The sequence below is a fragment of the Sciurus vulgaris genome (assembly GCF_902686455.1).
Source record: "Sciurus vulgaris genome assembly, chromosome: 6".
Lineage (NCBI taxonomy): Eukaryota > Metazoa > Chordata > Mammalia > Rodentia > Sciuridae > Sciurus > Sciurus vulgaris.
In genome coordinates this window covers 34,094,570-34,115,459 of record NC_136466.1, presented here as the reverse complement: position 1 = coordinate 34,115,459, position 20,890 = coordinate 34,094,570, and the positions used below count along the sequence as shown (strand labels likewise).

General features: G+C 41.7%; 2 pseudogenes across 2 annotated transcripts in view; both read left to right on the top strand.

The window, feature by feature from the left end:
• Positions 1–20,890, top strand: part of LOC306663647 (RB1-inducible coiled-coil protein 1-like) — a 262,272-nt pseudogene that overhangs the window by 79,525 nt on the left and 161,857 nt on the right. The gene's annotated exons all lie outside the window — the stretch shown is intronic.
• LOC306663696 (platelet-activating factor acetylhydrolase IB subunit alpha-like) overlaps positions 1–20,890 on the top strand; it is a 428,586-nt pseudogene that overhangs the window by 311,160 nt on the left and 96,536 nt on the right. The window lies entirely within an intron of this gene.

Sequence of the window (20,890 nt, the reverse complement as noted above, 5' to 3'; positions counted from 1 at the left end):
CCAGTTTTAAAGTGTTTGATTTTCTTTCAATGTTTCCCTCATTCCTGTCAGCCAGGAAAATTAGAAAACTCATCATTTATTTTCCTAATTCCCTTCAGAAGAAATATAGTGAAAAGAAATGCAAATTTTTAAGGAAAATTAATCTAGACCAACCACTGTGTCTGTTACAGACACAGAGACTGTGACAGATACACAGTGACTTTGTGTAGGTGACCTACACCCAAACCTAGAGACAAGACCTGAATCTGCTAAATCTTCTCTTTGCTCAGGAAGACCTGGAGAACTGTACAGAAAAACAGCCCTTTAATCTTCTTCCCTCCTTCAGACATTTCTCTAGCTCTTTTACTCCCTCTCTCCTCCCTTCCTCTGAAACTAACTAGAAATCCTCTCCTCTTTTTTTCTGTTTTTTTTTAGAAGGCAGTTCTTGTTTACCTGAAGGCCCAGAAAAGATGCCAACAAATACGCCTTGACTTCTCTGCAGGCTGGGAAATGAGAGTGTTTTCTAGATGTTTCCTTTTTTACTTACTCTTCATGGTTCAACTCTTTGGAGGTTTACTTAGATCAGTTAACTTCCACTCTGAAGCTCAACTCTCAAAGCGTTAAGTGATTATAACTAAGAATGAAGTCTGTACTTTCCAAAACAAAAAATAAAATGGGAAAATACTATCTGTAAGCTAAATCACTGTCCTGAGCAGTGCTCACTCTAACTTCAAGGTTGTTATGAGAGCAGCTATCACTAAGGCCTCAGCAGTGCATTGGGACTTACTGGTGTCATCAGCACAGTCAAGGACGCAGTCAGTGTTCACAGTACTGCAGAATTGCTAAAGCTCATCACCCAAGGTGGTGCCTTGTATGCAGTGGGACTTCTATCATTAACTTGAATGTTCAACACCAAAATTAGAGAGATGATATGAATTTAATAGAGGAAACAGTTCTCCATCTTATGAATACCCCATTACTCAATCTCTCCAATGAGGATATGGCAAAACCCAAGAGAGTCAGGCACAGCACCATGCATAGAAAAAGTAAAGACTATATTCCATTAGTACTATATATAGTATGTAGAAATCTAGATGAGAGGCATATTGGAATATAGGTGTGGGTTTGATAATACTTCATCCATCCATACAGCCTGGAAGTTATTTAATTTCCCCTGCTGCTGGCAACAGTCTCATGTATCTTTACAATCAGATTTCCCTCTTATGCCAAAGTATTACTCTGTTTTAGATGATTAGAAGTATCATGGATGAGGGGAAAACAGATGAAAGCTGCAATGCTCAAGGTGGCCAGGAGGCAGAGAGAGAAAGGAAGAAGCTGTGGAGAAGATGAGCCCTTCTAGGGCATGTCCCCAGTGAACCACCTGCACCAACCACAACACTCCTGCCTACAACTGCCACCTACTTATTTCACTCAAAGTAGGATGGACTGATTCAAGTTTGACTCCCATAATCCAAACATTTTACCTTTGATTATTCCAGCATTAACACAGGTGGCGTTGGAGGACACCTCATGTGCAAACCATTACAAGGGACCCTAGCCCACCAAAACTCATGCCCATCTCCCAATATAAAATGTATTTCATCCCCCTCCAAGAGTTCATAGTCTTAACAGTTTCAGTATTGCCCAAATTCCAAGTGCAAAGTCTCCTTTGAGACTCAAGCCAAATTTTTATCTGTGAGCTCTGCAAACATAAACAGCAAGTTATATACACCCAATATATAATGGCACAGTGCAAGCATTCCCATTCTAAAAGGGAGGAATAGGAGCATAGAAAAAAAAAAAAGGATGGGACAAAAGCCAGGTCTAAATTCAGCAAGGCATTTGAAAGTAAGTTAATGTATTCTTCTGAAATCTCAGTCCCGAAATAAATTTTGTAAATTAATTTTCATATAAAAATGAATCACTTTTTATAAATGAATATTTGATAAACATCCGTAAAGACTGTATACATTCTGGAATCACAGAACCTTTGAAATCGCGATACTCACTCTCCTCTACATCTCCTTATTTCTCAGATGAGAAACAAACTCAAAAATAAAGCTCAGGGTCTGGAGTTGTGGCTTAGTTGTAGAGCACTCACCTATCATGCAAGGGGCTCTGTGTTCAATCCTCAGAACCACGTAAAATAAAATAAAGGTATTGTGTCCACCTACAACTAAAAAAACACCAAAAAGTAAAAATAAATATACAAAGCTGAATGTCCAACTCAAGTAACAAGTCTAGTCACTAAACTGGGTTCCTCTTCTCTGGAGACATCTGTGTTCAGAGAGTACAGGAGTAAAGAACAGTTTATATGTGTGCCTCTAACAAAAATGTTTGGGCAGTGAGCCCTAGGGATCCACAAACTTGTCAGCAATTGCTATCCAGATCCTCAAAAAATCATAGTCTCCAGAGATAGAGCATTTATTTACTCACTCTCAGTCACCCAAGTCTGACCCAAGAGGACCACATGTATCATTCTAAATGTTCTCCACTAAAAAATGGCTCAGTTCTCAGCCCCTGGTGTAAATTTTCCAACCTCCAATTTCAAGTAAAGAGTCAACAAGTTGGAGTTGCATGAGAGCATCTGTCAGCAGCAGAGAGCAGACAGGTAAAAAAGGCTGGAAAAATCAGGTGAGAACTTCTGGTCCTTGATCCATTTTGAGCTGAATTTTGGGCAGGGTGAGAGATAGAGGATAAATTTCATTCTACTACAAGTGGATTTCCAGGTTTTCCAGCACCATTTGTTGAAGAGGCTATCTTTTCTCCAAGGTGCAGATTTCTGATGCCTTTGTCTAGCATGAAGTAACTGTTTTTATATGGGTTTGACTCTGTGTCTATTGGTCTTCTTCTTGCCTGCTTTGGTGCCATGCTGTTTTTAGTACTGTAGCTAGTATAATTTTAGGTTGATATTGTGATGCCTCCTGATTTGCTTTTCTAAGGATTGTTTTGGCTATTCTGGGCCTCTTATTTTTCCAAATCACTTTCATGACTGCTTTTTCTATTTCCCTGAAGAATGTCACTGGAATTTTGGCAAGAATTTTATTGAATCTGTATAGTGTTTTAGGTAGTATGGCCATTTTGACAATATTTATTCTACCTATCTAAGACCATGGGTGATCTTTGTATCTTTTATGGTCTTCCTGAATTTCTTTCTTTAGTGTTCTGTACTTTTTATTGTAGAGGTCTTTCACCTCTGTTGTCAGATTGATTCCCAAGTATTTTTTTCTTTGAGGTTATTGTGAATGGAATGACTTTCCTAATTTCTCTTTCAGCTGATTCCTCACTAGAGAATAAGAGCACAACTAAATTGTGTCAACTTTGTACCCTTCCAGTTTGATGAGTTTATTTAGGAGTTCTAGAAGATTTCTGGTAAAGTTTTTTGGGTCTTCTAAGTGTAGAATCATCTCCTTGGCAAACAAATAGTTTTATTTCCTTTTTCTTATTTGTAGACCTTTAAATTTGCTTTTGCCTTAATTGCTCTGGCAAGAGTTTCAAGGACTATGCTTAATAGAAGTGGTGAAAGTGGACATCCCTGTCTTGTTCCTGTTTTTAGAGGGAATACTTTCAGTTTTTCCTATTTAGAATAATGTTAGCCTTTGGATTGCTGTATATAGTTTTCACAATATTGAGGTATGATCCTTCTATTCCTATTTTTCCTAGCATTTTCATCATGAATGGATGATAATATTTTGTCAAATTCTTTTTCTTCACATATTGATATTCTTGTCTTTAAGTCTATTTATGTGATGAATTAAACTTATTGATTTCTGTATGTTGAAACAGCCTTGCATCCCTGGGATAAAACACACTTGGTCATGGTGCACTATTATTTTAACATATATTTTTATGCAATTTGCCTATATTTTATTGAGAATGTTTGCATCTATATACATCAAGGATATTGGTTTGAAGTTTTTTTCTTTGATGAGCCCTTGTCTGGGGTTGGTACCAGGGTGATTCTGGCTTCATAGAATGAGTTTGGAAGGATTCACTCCTTTCCTATTCCGTGGAAAAAATTGAGGATAGGTCTGGTAGAACCTGCCTGAGAATCCAACCAGTCCTGGGCTTCTCTGTGTTGGTAGGCATTTAATGGCATCTTCAATCTCATTATTTAAAATTGATCTGTTTTAATTTTCTATATCCTCCTGTTTCAATTTGGGTAGATCATATGTCTCTGGGAATTTGTTGATGTCTCCAAGATTCTCTTGCTTATCAGAGTTTAAATTAGCTTCTGATTATCCTCTGTATTTCAGTAGTGTCTGTGGTGATATTTCTATTTTTGTTGTGAAATTTAATAATTTGCATTTTTCTTTTGCTTAATTAGCTTTGCCAAGAGTTTATTAATTTTGCTTATTTTTTCAATACCCCAATTACATTGTGGGTTAGACTAAAGATGGAAGGATGGTAAACACACTGATCATGTGGCACTTGTAAATAAGCAGGGGTAGCCATTCTCATATGGGTTTAAGTGGACTGAAAGTCAAGATTAATAAGAAGAGGCAAAGAAGGCCACTTCATACAGTTTAAGGGAATCATACATCAAAATATTATGATCAAAAAATTTATGCCCCAAACCATGGAGTATCTATGTACATAAAAAAAACCCTTCTAAATATTAGGAATCATACAGACCATAATACAATAACACTAGATGATCTTAACACAACTCTCTCACCACTGGATCAATAATCCAAACAAAAATCAAGTAAATATTCTACATAACTAAAAAAGCGTATAATTGGTGGAGTTATAGAATATCATGCTAAGTGAAATGGCCAAATGTTTTCTCTGACATGCAGAAGCTAACTCACAATAAGGAGGGAAAATAGGGAAGAATAGAGTTACTTTATATTAGGTATAGTGAAGTGAAGGGAAGGAAAGAGGTATGGAGGTAGGAGTGATAGCAGAGTGAAGCAGACATTACTTCGTGTACATGTATTACTGCATGACCTATGTGATCCTAAAATCTCAGAAAAAAGAGAGATAACACTCCATTTCTATATGATCTCTCAAAATGTATAGATGCATTCTACTGTCATGTACAAATAATTAGAATGAAAAAAATAAAAAATAAAAATAAAAAATAGAATTAATAATATGAACCTCAGGGACATCTATAGACTATTTAGTCCATGACTGAATTCACTTTCTTCCAAGCAGCCCATGGAACATTTTCTAAAATAAACTATATTTTAGTTTACAAAGCGCATCTTTGTGAACTAAATACAAAATGCAAATAAAATACAAAAAATAGAGATGATACCTTGCATTCTATCAGATCATAATGGAATGATATTAGAAATCAACAAGAAGATAAAAAACGAAAACCACTCTAACACCTGGAGATTAAATAATACACTTTTCAATGATGAATGGATAGCAGAAGAAATCAGGGGAATGAGCCTCTTCAGATAATGCCAACCCTCCAGTTTCTCAACATTTTCTCCTCAGTTGAATCAAGTGACTAGAACACAGTTGGAAACGTAGCACTTCTAAGTGTAGGTTCATTCCAATGAGAGCATTCAGCATGACACTGCTGTAGGAATCAGCAGTGATCCCAGCCCTGGCCCCTGGGACCTGCATTGCTTAAGAGCAGGCATTCCTGGAGATGAGACAACTGTCAGGAAGTGAAAGTTTATATGATTCTCAGGAAAAGGCCAGTGTGGGGATTTCATCGGCAAGTTCTCAAAGAAGAAAGATCCTCACCAGGATTTAATGGCATGAAATTAAAATGTCAACTGCAGTAGTGTCTGGGAAGAATGGGGCTGCCGGGGCATACTCCCAGGCTTTCTCTGCAAATGAATTGGATTTGTACACCTGGGCCTGTTCCATGTCAACCTCAGTGTCAGCTGGGAAACCTAGAGGAAATGACCAAAGAGAGATGCTTTTAGCACTGCATTTCCTCAGTGTCTTGTGTTATGCATTAGGAAGATATTATTCCTTTAAAAACTGAGTGAAATTGTGCTGAATACATATCTTAGTTTGTGCTGATGTCACTCTGGAGGCACAATGGGTATTTCAATACTGGTTTCTCTGTACACTTGGAAGTCCAGCCTCAATTCAAAAGGAGCATTTTTACAGACTTTATTGGAGCAGTTGGATGACATTTGGCCATGCTGTGTAGAATTGGGTGAAGGAAGTGGTGGGCTCATTTTTGCCATGGTTCTGGGAAATTTTTGACTGTACTTTGTAGGGAAAGGAATGATACAAGAACACCTATTTGAAAGAACTCACATATTTAAAGAACGAAATGAGAGACATTAGGTATGTGGCATGATTTCCGGGGATATAACCAACTATGAGAAGAAAAAAAGGATTTTGTATCTTAGAAATTCTTTAGATTCCTTATTTTTTGTGGTCACTAACTCCCATAACATCAGAAGAGATTCTTCAAAATTTTCTATTTTTGAAATTCACAATTTGCCCATATTGGGTTTTCACTTTTGTATTTCAGAAGTGATTTTTTTCTATAAACATGATGTAGAAGAACACTCTTTATTTACAGAGCAATCATTTAATGCTGCAACTTAAATTTGTACTAGTTTAAATTTAAGTGCTTCTGTGTAGGTGCTGTGGAGGAAGGAAAGCTTTTCCTCAGAGGTCATGTACCAGAAGGACAAATCAGAATAAGGGCAAACAGCTGTCACTTGCAAGCACCAGGATAGGTCCAGAAATTTGCAAGGGCATTTGAGTCCTTTGCAAGTTGAGTGACGGTCAGTAGTTTTCTTTACTAAATGAATGATCTCAAAAATCTTTGCTATTCTATTGGTATAGGAGTTTCAAGTGGAAGAAATGACCTGGAATTTTTTTGAGAAACCATTAACAGTCACAATTATTTACTGTCTGTTGACTGAAATTAGTATTCATCTCCAACACCTATCAGGTTCACTGATGAAAGAATGAGATTAAAACTTCCCATTATTCATACTCAGTTTTAAAGCTATACAATATTCCTCTCTTTCAAAACAATGGATACCTCAAGATGGTATGATGGCCTGAAAAAATGTGCTTATCATGTCACCATTTGCACCTTGTTTCATCCATCACACTCACGATTTTCGAACATCTGGTGCCCAGATATGTGGCATTTTACTGTAGTCCAAAATCTATAGGGTGAGGCGGGATAAAAATATCCTTGACCTTCTCACAAAGGGTCACCTAACAGAAAGACTGACAGAAAAAACTCAATACTTCCTAGGAATTGTTATAAAGGTTTGAAGCTAGAGAAAACCCTGGTACTTTTTGGGAGACCATTAGCCATGACAAGGTGGTTAGTGTCTGTTCACGGCTATTGGTTTTCATCTCCCACACCTCTCTCCCTTACTGCCCACACAATGTCCTCAGCTCTTCCCTTTTTTCTTATTCAGCTCTGAAGCACTGGGACAGTGCTCTCTCTCATCATGCTGCGTGCCTCAAGAGAGAATTATGCCCTGGGAAGCGGCACTCATGGCAGCACTCTCAGGCCCATGTTTCACACGTCCCATTCTCCTGTTGGCAGCACCTTCGTGCCAGGGTCTGTCGCTCCAGCGTGTGGTCTCCATCCGGCAGGGGCTGCTCAGAGGACCCGTGGCACTGTCCCAGAGGGCCTGTGACACACAGGCAGGAGTGGGAGCAAGAGGATGAATCCTCGTGTGGAGAGAGGCCGGCCACATATTTCTGCAGGTCAAGGTGAGCCCAAGGGCCTCTTGGAAAGTGCCCGCAAGAGAATTCCGAGGGAAGCCTCATCGTGGGCCAGCAGCAAAGGAGGTGGGGCCTGGTAGGTGGAGTGTGCACACACTCCCTCTCCTGGCTTGCTAGCTCTTGGCTGGCCTCCCTCGCACGTGCTAGGCGCTTCAAGGCCTCCTCCGGTCCCCCACAGCCGCTTAGAAGTCACACTTGCCAGGTTCCAGCTGCCTTGTGTTTGGGCAGTCTAGGAAAGGAGGGATGCCCACTGGAGTCGGGGGGCGGGTATTTCCCCACTCACCACGGAACCCCGCCCCGCCGAGCGGCACTGGATGGCCCACATGCCCTTCCTCTGCTGTCAAGAGCCATCATTCCGTTTGGCGCATAGGGCCCTAGGCCCGGGAGCTGATGAGGCAAAATCCCGAGGGAGCCCGGATCGGGAGGAGCAGATTGGGAGGGCAATGCAGCTGGCACCCGTGCTAGGCTGGGTCCTCGTCCCTCCCGCCCTCCTGAACCCGGGCGTCCCTGCCGGGTCCGGTAGAGCTGCTGGGGGCCGATGGCCTGCAGCTGGACACAGGGGGCCCGGAGGCCAAGATACCTGCTGAGGCCCGACGTGGACAGCGCCACCAAGCGGGCCGGTTGGGTAGTGCAGGCTGTCGGGCTTCAGGCGGGTCCTTGCCCTGGAGCCAGCGGGTTTGGGATCCCTCTCCTTAGACCCGCCCCCGCCGCGCCCCCAACACACCCTGGCTCCTCTGCTCCTTGGCCAAGAATTTGGATCGCAGTCCTCACAGAAACCAGGCTCGGCGGACTCGCTCCCTTCCTCTTCCCTCTCCCCATCCCAGCGGGACCGGCCCTTGACTTGACCCTCCGCCTGAAGCGGTCGGCACCGGAAACGTCTCGGGTTGCCGTGGGAACCGTGACGCCATCCTGCTGTCACGCCCCCTTTCTGTGACAACATGAGCTCCCCGCAGAGCAGCCAGGAGGTGGCAGCATGCACTCCTTTGCACCCTTGTTGCCCGAGGCCCAGAAATACACCCTGCCCAGAGAAAGAAAGTGCACTCTCCTACCTGATCCCGCAAGCTCAAAGGCCTTCCCTCCGAAGTTGCTGGATGCCAGCGCCTTCCCCTTTGAATGTCTTGGCCCGGGCATCTTTGACTCTCATTGCACAGGAGCACCGTGAACCCAGAGAGGCATTTCTTTGGCAAGGATCCAAACCGGGGTAGCAGAATTTTGAATGGAAGTGAATGATGGACACTTCAGTGGAAGGAACGCTCTAGACCTGATCTCAGCAGCGCAAGGGTTCTCCAGAAGATTCGCTGCAAACGCAAGCTCAGGGAGATTGAAAAATCCAGGGTCGCTTACTTTTTCTATGCTGCCAGCACGCTTGGTACCTGGGGCCACTGCTCCAGTGAGCCATCGCCTCTTCCCTTGGCGTATTCGCATTCGCAGACAGGAGGTGGCTGCGTTTCTGAGGCCTTCTGTGATTTAGGGAGACTGTCTTTGCTCCTCAGGACCTCCCTCCTCAGCCCCCCACATTCCTGAAAGAATTGGGAAGCTCCAGCGCCTCCAGTGGGCCCTTGGCTTTGCCCAGACCGCTGCTGGTTCGAATTTTGGAAAGGCAAAGTCCAGCAGGAGGTGGCCGTGTGGGACAAAAAGGAAATGCTTCTGGTCGAAAAGCCTTGGGCTTCGGGATTGAATGAACCCCCAAATCTCCTTCGAGCATGACGACCTGAGCACACCGTGCTTCCCACACGTGCCTGCCTCCCCCCTCCTGCCCCAGGCCACCATGGATCACTGGAGAAACAGTCTGTTCATCGTCCAGCTACCAGCGTTTCTTCCTTGCCTAGGAGGGGATAAATGGATATCTCAGGAGAGCCCTCCAACTCGAAGGCTCTGGTTCATGTCAAGCAAGGAAGGATTGGGCCAGGATTGATTTCCAAGGCGAAATCTAAACTTCACATTAGAACGTGCGTGGATTTGCCGTGGCCCGGTGTTCCTGCCAGGCATTTCGCAGAGTCAGCCCGCAAGAGGATCCAGCCACCTACCATCCTGAGCCTCTTGATCTGATGCCAAGGCTCCGATCTCTCGAAAGTTTCTCCTGTGTTAACTCATGTGAGAAGAAGACGGTTGCAAAGTGCAAGTTCCTTCCAAGGCGAGTGTTCAGCCCGACGCTGGGGTAGGAACCAGCACTGCTGCCCCCGGGACCTGGATGGCTTCAAGGAGGCATTCCCGGAGATGAGCAAACTTACAGCAACCCAGAGCTCCTGCCATTCTCACGGAAATGCTGATGTGGGGGATGCATCAGCAAGCTCTCAAAGTAGAGAGATCCTCAGTAGGATTTAATGGCGTGAAAATGGACATGTCAACGGCAGTAGCGTCTGGGAAGCAGTACACTTCCAGGGCACACCCCCAGGCTCTCTGCAAATGAATTGAACTTGTGCACCTGGGTCTGTTCCACGTCAACCCTCAATGTCAGCTGGGACACAGAGAGCCAAAGACAGAAGAGAGCTGCTCTTGGCGCTGCATCTCCTCAGTCTGTCGTGCGGTGCAGTGGGAAGAAATTATTTCTTGGCCAAAAGGAGTGAGTTGTTGGCGCACACACTCAGTGGGCGTATAAAAACTGCTGTCCCCGTATCATTGCAGGTCCTGCCTCGATTCAAAAGAAGCATACTTACAGACCTCGGTGGGTAGGATGGCTGATCTGAAGCCACGCCATGTAGAATTGGGTGATGGACGTGGAGTTCTCAGGTTGCCTTGTTTCTGGCAATATTTTGATTGTGCTTTCTACTGGAAGGAATGGCACAAGGACATCGATTTTAGGGAACTCACAGGTAACAACGAAATGAGACACATGACATTTCTGGCATGTTTCCAGTGGATATAATCAACTGCATCCCCCTTCCACAAAACACACAAAGAGGAAAACCAAACAAACCACCACCACCACCAACAACAACCAAATAAAACCCCATAAAAAAACCCAGAATTTTGTGTTTTCAAATACATCAATTCTGCTTTTCGTGGTCAGAATCTTCCATCACATCTTCAGTGATTTTTCCATGTTTTCTGTTTCTGAAATTCAGGATTCGCCCCCTACTGGGTGTTTTTGATTAGCAGTGGTCATGTGTTTTGTCTTCAAAGCTCTGATGTGGAGGTACAGAATTTATCTCGAGAGCCATCATTTGGTGCTGCATTTCCGAAGTTGTACTTGTTTCAATTCCAGTGCTTGTGTGTAGATGCTGTGGAGGAAGGAAAGCCTTTCCTCAGAGGTCATGTGCCAGGAAAGCCACATCAGCCTAATTTTGAAGAGGTGTCCCTTGCAATTAACAGGTCAAGTCCCAGAATTTGCAAGGAAGTTGAGGTCTTCTCAGTAATTGCCTCTGCTGACTGAATGAGCTCACAAACTCTTCCTGTCGTATTTGGTAGAAAGTTATGTGGCTGGAGAAATATCCTGGTAGTTTTGGGGAGACCATCAGCCATGACAATGTGGTTAGTGTCTGTTCCCTGATGTTGGTCTTCATCTCCCACACCCCTCTGCCTAACTGCCCCACGCAATATCCTCAGTTCTTCCCTTTTTTCCTAGTCAGCTCTGAAGCTTTGTGACAGTGCTCTCTTTCATCGTGCTGCGTGCCTCAAGATAGAATTATGCCCTGGGAACCTGCACTTATCACGTCACTCTCTGGCCCATGTTTCACCGGTCACTTTCTCCTGTTGGGAGCACCTTTGTCCCAGGGTCTGTGGCACCAGCATGTAGTCTGCATCCTGCAGATGCTACTCAAAGTACCTATGGCACTGTCACAGTATTTTGAGTGGAAGGGAATGATGGACACTTCAGTGGAAGTGCAAGGATTCTTGAGAAGATTCGCTGTAAACAGAAGCACAGGAAGTTTGAAATTCAGTGTCATTTTCTTTATCTCCTCTGCCAGCACACATGGTTCCTAGGGCCACTGGTCCAGTGAGCCATCACCTCTTCCCTTGGCATATTTGTATTCGCAGACATGATGTGGGTATGTTTCTTTGGCTTTTTGCAGTTTAGGCAGACTGTCTTTACTCTGGAGGACCTTCTTTCTCAGCCTCCTGTGTTTCTGAAATAATTATTTGGGAAGATCCAGCGCCTCCAGTGGGCCCTTGGTTTTGCCCAGATATCTGCTGGTTCAAACTTTTGAAGGGAGATAGCAGCATGAGACAAAGAGGAAATGATTGTGGTCAAAAAGGCTTGGGCTTCGGGATTGAATGAACCCTTAAGTCTCCTTATAGCATGGCGACCTGAGCACACTGTGCTTCCCACACATGCCTGCTTCCCCTCCTGCCCAGGCCACCATGGATCACTGGAGAAATAATCTGTTCATTTTCTAGCTACCATCATTTTCCTCCTTATTTAGGCAGGGATAAATGTATCTCTCAATAGAGACCTCCAGTCCAGAGGGCTGTGTTGCATTTCATGAAACTAAATATTGTGCCAGGATTGTTTTCCAGGGGAAGTCAAACTTTTACGTTAGGATGTGCCTCGATAAAACTGCATGGTTTCTTGCAAAGCATTTCACAGAGTCAGCCCACAGGGGATCCAGCCACCTACCATCCTGAGCCACTTGACATAGTGCCAAGCCTCCAATTTCTTGACAATTTCTCCTGTGTTAAATCCTGTGAGAAAATGGTTGGAAAGTGGAAGTTCCTTCCAATGCGTGTGCTCAGCATGATGAAGGGGTAGGAACCAGCAGTGCTGCCCCTGGGACCTGGATGGCTTCAAGGAGGCATCCCAGGAGATGAGCAAACTTACAGCAACCGAGAGCTCCTGTCATTCTCATGGAAATGCCGATGTGGGGAATTCATCAGCAAGCTCTCGAAGAAGAAAGATCCTCAGTGGGATTTAATGGCATGAAAATGGACATGTCAATGGCAGTAGCATCTAGGAATTAATAGACATCGAGGGCACATCCCCAGGCTCTCTGCAAATGAATTGGACTTGTATGCCTGGCCCTGTTCCATGTCAATGGGATACTGAGAGCTGAAGACAGAAGAGAGTTGCTTTTGGCGCTGCATCTCCTCAGGCTGTCATGCGGTGTATTGGGAAGAAACTATTTCTTGATCAAATAGAGTGAATTGGTGCTGAATACACTCAGTGGGTGTACCCGTATCATTGCAGGTCCAGCTTTGATTCAAAGGAAGCATACTTACAGACCTTGGTGGGTAGGATGGATGTTCTGAAGCCACGCCGCGTAGAATTGGGGGATGGAGGTGGAGTTCTCAGGTTTCCTTGTTTCTGGCAATATTTTGATTGTGCTTTGTAGTGTAAGCAATGATACAAAGACACCCATGTTAAAAAACATGTAAAGGTGAAATGGGAAACATGAGATATGTGGCATGTTTCTGTGGGATAGAACCAACTGCACTGAAGAAAAACAAAGAAATTTAAAAAAAACATACATACCCAGAATTTCATGTTTTAGAGATACATTTGATTCTGTTTTTTGTTGTCAGAAACTCCCATCACATCTTCATTGATTTTTAAGTGTTTTCTGTTTCCGAAATTCAGGATTCGCCCATATTGAGTATTTGTATTTAGCAGTGATTATTTGTTTTTTCTTTAAAGCTCTGACATTGAGATACACAATTTATTTCAAGAGCCTTCATTCGGTGCTGCACTTCCAAAGTTGTACTTGTTTCAGTTCCACTGCTTGTGGGTAAGTGCTGTAGAGGAAGAAAAGCCTTTCCTCAGAGGTCATATGCCAGGAAAGCCATATGAGCATAAATGTAAAGAGCTGTCCCTTGCAAGTAACAGGTCACATCCCAGAATTTGCAAGGAAGTTGAGTTCTTGCCATTAATTGCCTCTGCTGACCGAATGAGCTCACAAAACCCTTCCTGCTGTATTTGGTATAGAGGTATGAGGCTGGAGAAATGTCCCGGTAGTTTTTGGGAGACCGTCAGCCATGACAATGTGGTTAGTGTCTGTTCCCTGATGTTGGTTTTCATCTCCCACACCTCTCTGCTTTACTGCCCCTTGTGATGTCCTTAGCTCTTTCCCCTTTTTTCCTATTCAGCTCTGAAACTTTGGGACAGTGCCCTCTTTCATGGTGTTGCATGCCTGAAGATAGAATCATGGCCTGGGAACCAGACTCCTCCTGTCACTCTCGGGCCCTTGTTTCCCCCATCACCTTCTCTTGTTGGGAACATTTTCATGTCAGGGTCTGTGGCACCAGTGTGTGGTCTGCATCCTGCAGGGGCTGCTCAAAGGATCCTTGGCACTGTCACAGAGGGCATTGTGAGAGACAGGCCATCATCAGTGCAAGAGGATGAAGCCTCGTGTCAAGAGAGTTTGGCCAGTTATTTCTGCAGGTCAAGGTGAGTTGAAGGACCTCTTGGAAACTGCTAGAAAGAGAATTTCTGAGGGCAGTCTTGTCATGGGCCAGCAGTAAAGGAAGTGGGGCCTGGAAAGTGGAGTGTGCACAGAACCTCTCTCCTGGCTTGCTAGCTCTTTTCTGGCCTCCCTCACACGTGCTCAGTGATTCTTGGCCTCCTCCCCTCACCGGCTATGCCAGCAGCCACCCACCTCCACTTAGAAGTCAAACTTCTCAGGTTTCAACTGTTATGTGTTTGGGCATTCTAGGAGAGGAGGGGCACCCCAAAGAGTTCGTGGATATTTTCCCATTCAATCACCACTGAATCCACCGAGCTGCACTGGATGCAAGCCTGCCCCCACCTGTCAACAGGCATCATTCCATTTGGTGCATAGGACCCTAGGCGAGTGAGCTGACATGGCAAAATTCCGAGCAAGCCCAGACCTGGAGGAGCAGATTTGGAGGGCAATGCCACTGACACCTGTGCTAGGTGATCGTCACACCCTCCTGAAACCGGGTGTCCCTCCTAGATCCGTTAGTCCTGCTGCAGGCTGATGGCCTGCAGCTGGACACGGGCGTCCAGGTGACCAAGATGACTGGTGAGGCCCAACGTGAACAGTGCCACCAAACGGTTGGCCGGGTAGTGCGGGGTGTCGGGCTTCCGCGGGGTCCCTTTTCCTGGAGCCAGCAGCATTGGCATCGCTCTCCTTAGGCCCGCCCCCGGCCGTGCCCCAAACACACCCTGGCTCCTCTGCTCCTTCGGCCAAGAAGTTAGGATCACACAAACCAGGCTCTGGGAATTCACTCCCTTCTTCTTTTCTCTTACCATCACAGCAGAGGAGCCAGTGCTTGACTTGAATCTTTGAAGGCCCTCCATCCAGCCCCCACACCTGAAGTGTCTCTGGTTGCCATGGGAACTGTGGGCCATCCTGCTGTCAGCTGCTTTTCCTGACATCAGGCACTCCCTGCAGAACAGTCAGGAGGTCGCAGCAAGCACTCATTTGGACCCATGTTGCCCAAGGCCCAGAAACACACCCTTCCCAGAGAAAGAAACTGCACTCTCCTACCTGAGCCAGCAAGCTCCTCGCCCTTCAATCCCAAGTTGCTGGATGCCAGCACTTTCCCCTTTGCCAATGCGAGTGCTCAGCATGATGCTGGGGTAGAAAACAGCAATGCTGCCCCCAGACCTGGATGGCTAATGAGTAGGCATTCCTGGAGATGAGCAAACTTTCAGCAACTCACAGCTTATGCCATTCTCAAGAAAATGCTGATATGGGAATTAATCTGGAATATCTCAAAGAAGAATTATCCTCAGCAGAACTTAATGGCATGAAAATCAAAACGTCAACTACAGTAGCATCTAGGAAGTAGTAAACTTCATGTGCTCTCTGCAAATGAGTATGACTTGCACACCTGGGCCTGTTCCATGTCAACTTCAATATCAGCTGGGATACCAAGAGGTGATGAAAGGAGAAAGCTGCTTTTGGCAGTGCATGTCCTCAGTCTGTTGTGCTATTCATTGTGAAGAAATGATTTCTTTAGCAAATTGAGTGAAGGGTGCTGGATATATATCTTAGTTTCTGCGTATGTCACTCAGGAGGCACAATGGGTATACATAAACTTGTTTCCCTGTATCATTGCAGGCCCAGCTTCAATTGAAATGAAGCATACTTACAGACATTTTTTGATTTCATGGGTGTTCTGAAGCCATGCTGTATAGATTTGGGTAATGGCTGTGGAGGTCTCAGGTTGCCTTGCTTCTGGGAATTTTTGTTTGTGCTTTCTACTTTGAGGAATGATACAAGAACTCCTATTTAAAGTACTCACTATTAAAGAATTAAATCAGAGACTTTTGGTATGTCCTATATTTTCATTCTGCTGTATTTTACATTTTCAATCAATCAAATAGTATAGCTTGTATCAATTATACAGAAATTTATGGTACACTCTTAAATTTTGTAAAGTTTGCACCTACTAATTATTTACTGTTTTATTGTTCCTTTTCTGCAAAGTTTGTCCCAGGAGACAAAAATAAGGTGTTGCCTGATGTTTTTTTTTTTATTTTATTTTATTTTTTTTATTTTTGTCTGGTGACATCCCACCACAAATTTTAAATAAGGAAACATATACTATTTTTCTAAATTTGGGCCACATCCTTCTTACTGTTATTACATTTTCCTAATTCTAGGGAAAGTGTATACTCACTAGAAACCCTCCATACTTATAAATAATTTTTCTCATTTTCTATTGAGCCCTTTAGGAATAAAAAAATGTAACAAGGGTCTGAAATCTTTTTCCTTATATACAAAACCTATTACATGAACCATACTATTGATGTCAGAATTATACAACATCTTTTGTGATCACAGTTTTATATTGCAGAAGTTAAAAATGTTTTCCACTATATAAAAGTAAGTGCTTTGTGCTTTGTTTTGTGTTTCTAGCAGACTTTTATAATAGATAAGCCTTAAATTATGACTCTTACAATAATTTCCTTGTACATATGTATATATACTCCATATTAATCCTTACTGAATGTATGTTTTCCTCACACCATGCTGATAAGCTCTTTAGCACAGTTAGATGTAAAGCCTGTATAACATAGTCACTGTGATATAGAATTATTTTTATTCTACCTTCTTTTGAAATAATATTTTCAGAAAAGAACTGACACAGACTGTGTCTATACTAAAACATTTTTGTGTTCCATTAAGCCAAGTCTTGGCTCCTTATTAGGATGAACGTGATACCAACCATTTCACTTATTTAAGTTAAATATTTGAATTTGTGGTAGGTAACCTATGATTTTAGCTACTTAAATAATAAAACAAGATCTAGGATTTAGATATAAGGGGTGAAACCTGTCACTGTGTGCTACAGCCCCTTTATCTTGAACTTTCCTACTCAGATTAAAGTTATTATAATTTACTTTAATATTTGTAGATTTCCTTTGATTAAAAATATTGACAAATTATGTGGTATTTTCCAGGTTGTATGTTTTCCATGAGGAAAATATTATACATAAAGTCCATATCTTATACTGTAGGCAATTTTTTGCTCTAAAAATGCAGACAAGTGAATGAAAGTTTATAATATCATTCAAAACTTTAATTTATTTTCATTCATTATACACAAATGGGGTACAAGTTGTGTTTCTCTGGTTGCACATGAAGTAGAGTCACACCATCTGTTCCAATTTCATTCTTTTACCTGTAGATAACCAGTTTCCCAGCACCATTTGTTAAAGAGGCTGTCTTTTCTCCAATGTATGTTTTTGGCACCTTTGTCAAGGGAAATCACCGTACCTGTATGGGTTTTTCTCTGCATCTTCTTCCATTCTGAACCATTGGTCTGTGTGTCTGTTTTTAAGTCATTACCATGTGGTTTTATTGCTATAGCTTTGTAGTATGTTTGAAGATAGGTATTGTGATGCCTCCAGTATTACTTTTTTGGCTTAGAACTGCTTTGGCTATTCTGGGTCTTTTATTCATCCAGATGAAGTTTAGGACTTTTTTCTAGTTATGTGAATAATATTCTTTGTATTTTAATGAGGATTACATTGAATCTGTTTATTGCTTTTGGTAGGATGTTAATTTTGACAATAATAATTGTGCCTGTCCACGAATATGGGAGGTTCTTCCATCTTCTGAGGTCTTCTTCAATTTATTTCTTCAATATTCTGTAGTTTTCATTGCAGAAATCTTCCACCTGTGGTTTGATTCATTCTTTGATATTTTCTAAGACTATTGTGAATGGAATGGTTTTGCTAACTTCTTAGCAGATTTGATATTGGTCTATAGAAAAGCTATTAATTTTTGTATGTTGATTTTTAAAGTTACTTCTCTGCTGAATTTGTATATTAGTTCTAGCACCTAAGTATAGAATCATATCATCTGCAAACAGTGATCATTTGACTTCTGTTTTTATCCCTTTTATTTCCTATTCTTGCTTAATTGCTCTGACTTGAATTTCTACCACTGTATTAAATAGGAAAAGTGAGAGTGGATATCCTTTTCTTTTCCTAGATTTTGAAGGAAATGCTGTCATTTATTTCCCCATTTATCATGAGGTTGACTTGGGTTTTTCATATACAGCCTTATGATGTTAAAGTAGTTCCTTCTATCCCTAGTTTTCCTGTGTTTGAATGGGTACTGAATTTTGTCAAAATCAAAATCTATGGAGATGACAGAGTAAATTTTGTCCTTAGTTTAATTTATGAAATATGTCATATTTGTTCATTTGTATATTTTGAACCATCCTTTCATCTCTGGAATAAAACCAACTTGGTCATGATTTATACTCTTCTTAATATGTTGTTGAATACAATTCACTAATACTTTAAGAAATTTTGTATCTAAATTCATCAGACATGTCAGTCTATAGTTTTCTTTCTTGGATGCATCCTTATTTACTTTGGGTATGAGTGTGATACTGGCTTCATAGAATGAATATGGAAGTGTTAAATACCTTTCCATTTTATGGAATAATTTGGGGAACATTGGCATTAGCTCTTGTTTAAAGGTCTATTATAATGCACCTGAGAATCCATCTGGTTATAGACTTTTCTTCTTTGGAATGCCTACTATTAGTGCTTCTATCTCATTACAAGTTATTGCTCTATTGAAGATTTCTATGTTCATGTTATTTACTTTGGGCAAATAGTATGTGTCTAGAAATGTGCCCATGTTTTTCTAGGTCTTCTAATTTCTGGAGTATGAGTTTTCAAAATAGTTCCTAGAGGTCCTTAGGATTTCTGTGATGTCTGGTGATTTCCCATTTTTCATCTCTAATATTACTTATTTGGATCTCCTCTCTTTTTCTTTTGGTTAGGTCAGCTAAGGGCTTATCAAACTTTTTATCTTTTCAAAGAACAAATTCTTTATTTTATTGATCCTTTGTTTATTTCTTCTCAATTTATTTGGGTTCTAATCTTAATTATTTCCTTCCATCTACTGATTTTGGAATTGGTTTGATGTTCTTTTTCAAGGGCCTTGGGATGAATAATTAGGTTGTTTATTTAGGATCTTTTTGACTTTTGGATACAGGCATTTATGGCTATAAACTTTCTTCATAGAACTGCCAGCATAATGTCTCAGAGGTTCTGGTATGTTGTATCATTGTTCTTCATTTGAGGCCAAGAAGTTTTAATTACCACTTCATTTCTGCTATCACTGATTCATCATACAAAATGTGTTATTCCTTCCATATCTCTGTGTTGATATCATTTCACTGATTTCTTTGGTATTGATTTCTAATTTTCCTGCATTTTGATTAGATAACAGACAAGAAATCATATCAATTCTTGTGGGGCATTTGAAATTCCATCCAGTGCTTGACAAGATTCTCTGGAGGATGTTTGCAAAGGCTCATCCTAAAAGGCATTGCCAGATGTTTTGCTCCAGAGCATGGTGTTTTATCTGCTGTGTTTTTCTGATGATATATTACTCATTTCAGTCTGAATGGATTGCTTAAGGGGATGAGGGGAATACAACAAAAATTCCAGAAAATATTACCTACAATCTGAAAAACAATGGGTCTTTACCAACTAACAAAGTCAAAAATAATTTTGCAACCATGCAATGAGTCCCTGAAAGCCTCTGGAGAAAATAGTTATAGATCTACCTTTGTCTCCAACAGGCTGGTTAAATTCTAACGATGGTTTTGTTTATGTATGGTGGTGAGGTAAAAGAATAAGGTTTCACAACATTCCTTCCTTCCTACAAAGAATATATCACCCCTATAATAAACATTAGTACACAATGTCCATTGGGACCGCTGCCCTCCTGTAGCCCTTAACTCAGCAATTTAGATATTAACCAGATGGACCTAGTAGAAATGGTCACATGAGATTACTTGTCTATCGCTTTAACCGCGAGAATAATAAGAATAGTCTTGGGTCACATAGAATTTAGATATTAAGGAAATAATCATTTCATTAGCTCATTGACATAGTTAGATATGCTTAAAACAATTGTGATTAGGTAAGGATGATCTGTAAGGTTACTGTTTTCTCATAATCTTTTGGTTCCTTGTTAAGAACAATTCCTACCTATGCTTTGGAAAACTTCTTTAATTTCATTAACCACAAGACTGTCATTATAGCCTGAATAAAAATGTATATAAACCCAGCCTTCCCCAGAATAAAGTGGGATTGATTGCACCAGAACTAGAGTCTGTGTCTTTCATTCTCCATCCATCGCCGACGCTGTCTCCCCGTGCCCGTTTACCTGTGTGGAACCAACGGACTCCTGCTAGGGCTGGACCCCTGCAAATTCTTGCTTGTATTTCCTAAGAGTTGCCTTGTGGTTTCAAATATGTTCTATTTTGGAAAACATTCCATAAGCCTCTGAGAAGAATGTGTATTCAGCTGTTGTCGAATGAGATATTCTGTAGAAGTCTGTTAAGTCCAATTGATTTATATTTTTCATGCCCAAGTTTTTACTGAGTTTTTGTCAGGATGACTTATCTTAGGTGTTTTGAAACCATCCAGTATTATTGTACTGAAGTCTATCTGAGGCTTCAATTGGAGTGGTGTCTCTTTAATTTAATTATGTATGCCCCATGTTTTGGGTAAAAATATGTATTATTTCTATATCTTCATGTTGAATTGTTCCCTTTGCCAGTATGAACTGATATTCTTTGTCTTTTCTAATTAATTTTGGTTTGAATTCTGCTTTGTAAGATCGAGAGTAGATAACCCTGATTGTTTGGGTAGTTCATTTGCATGGTATATCAAATTCCATTTTTTCCTCTTTCAGCCAGTGGCTGTCTTTTCCTGTAAGGTGAGTCTGTTGCAAATAACATAGAGTTGGGTTTTGTGATTTAATCCACTCTGCCAGCCTATGTCTTTTATTTTCAGAATTGAGACCATTTACATTCACTGTTTTTACAGAGAAATGTTTTTTAATGC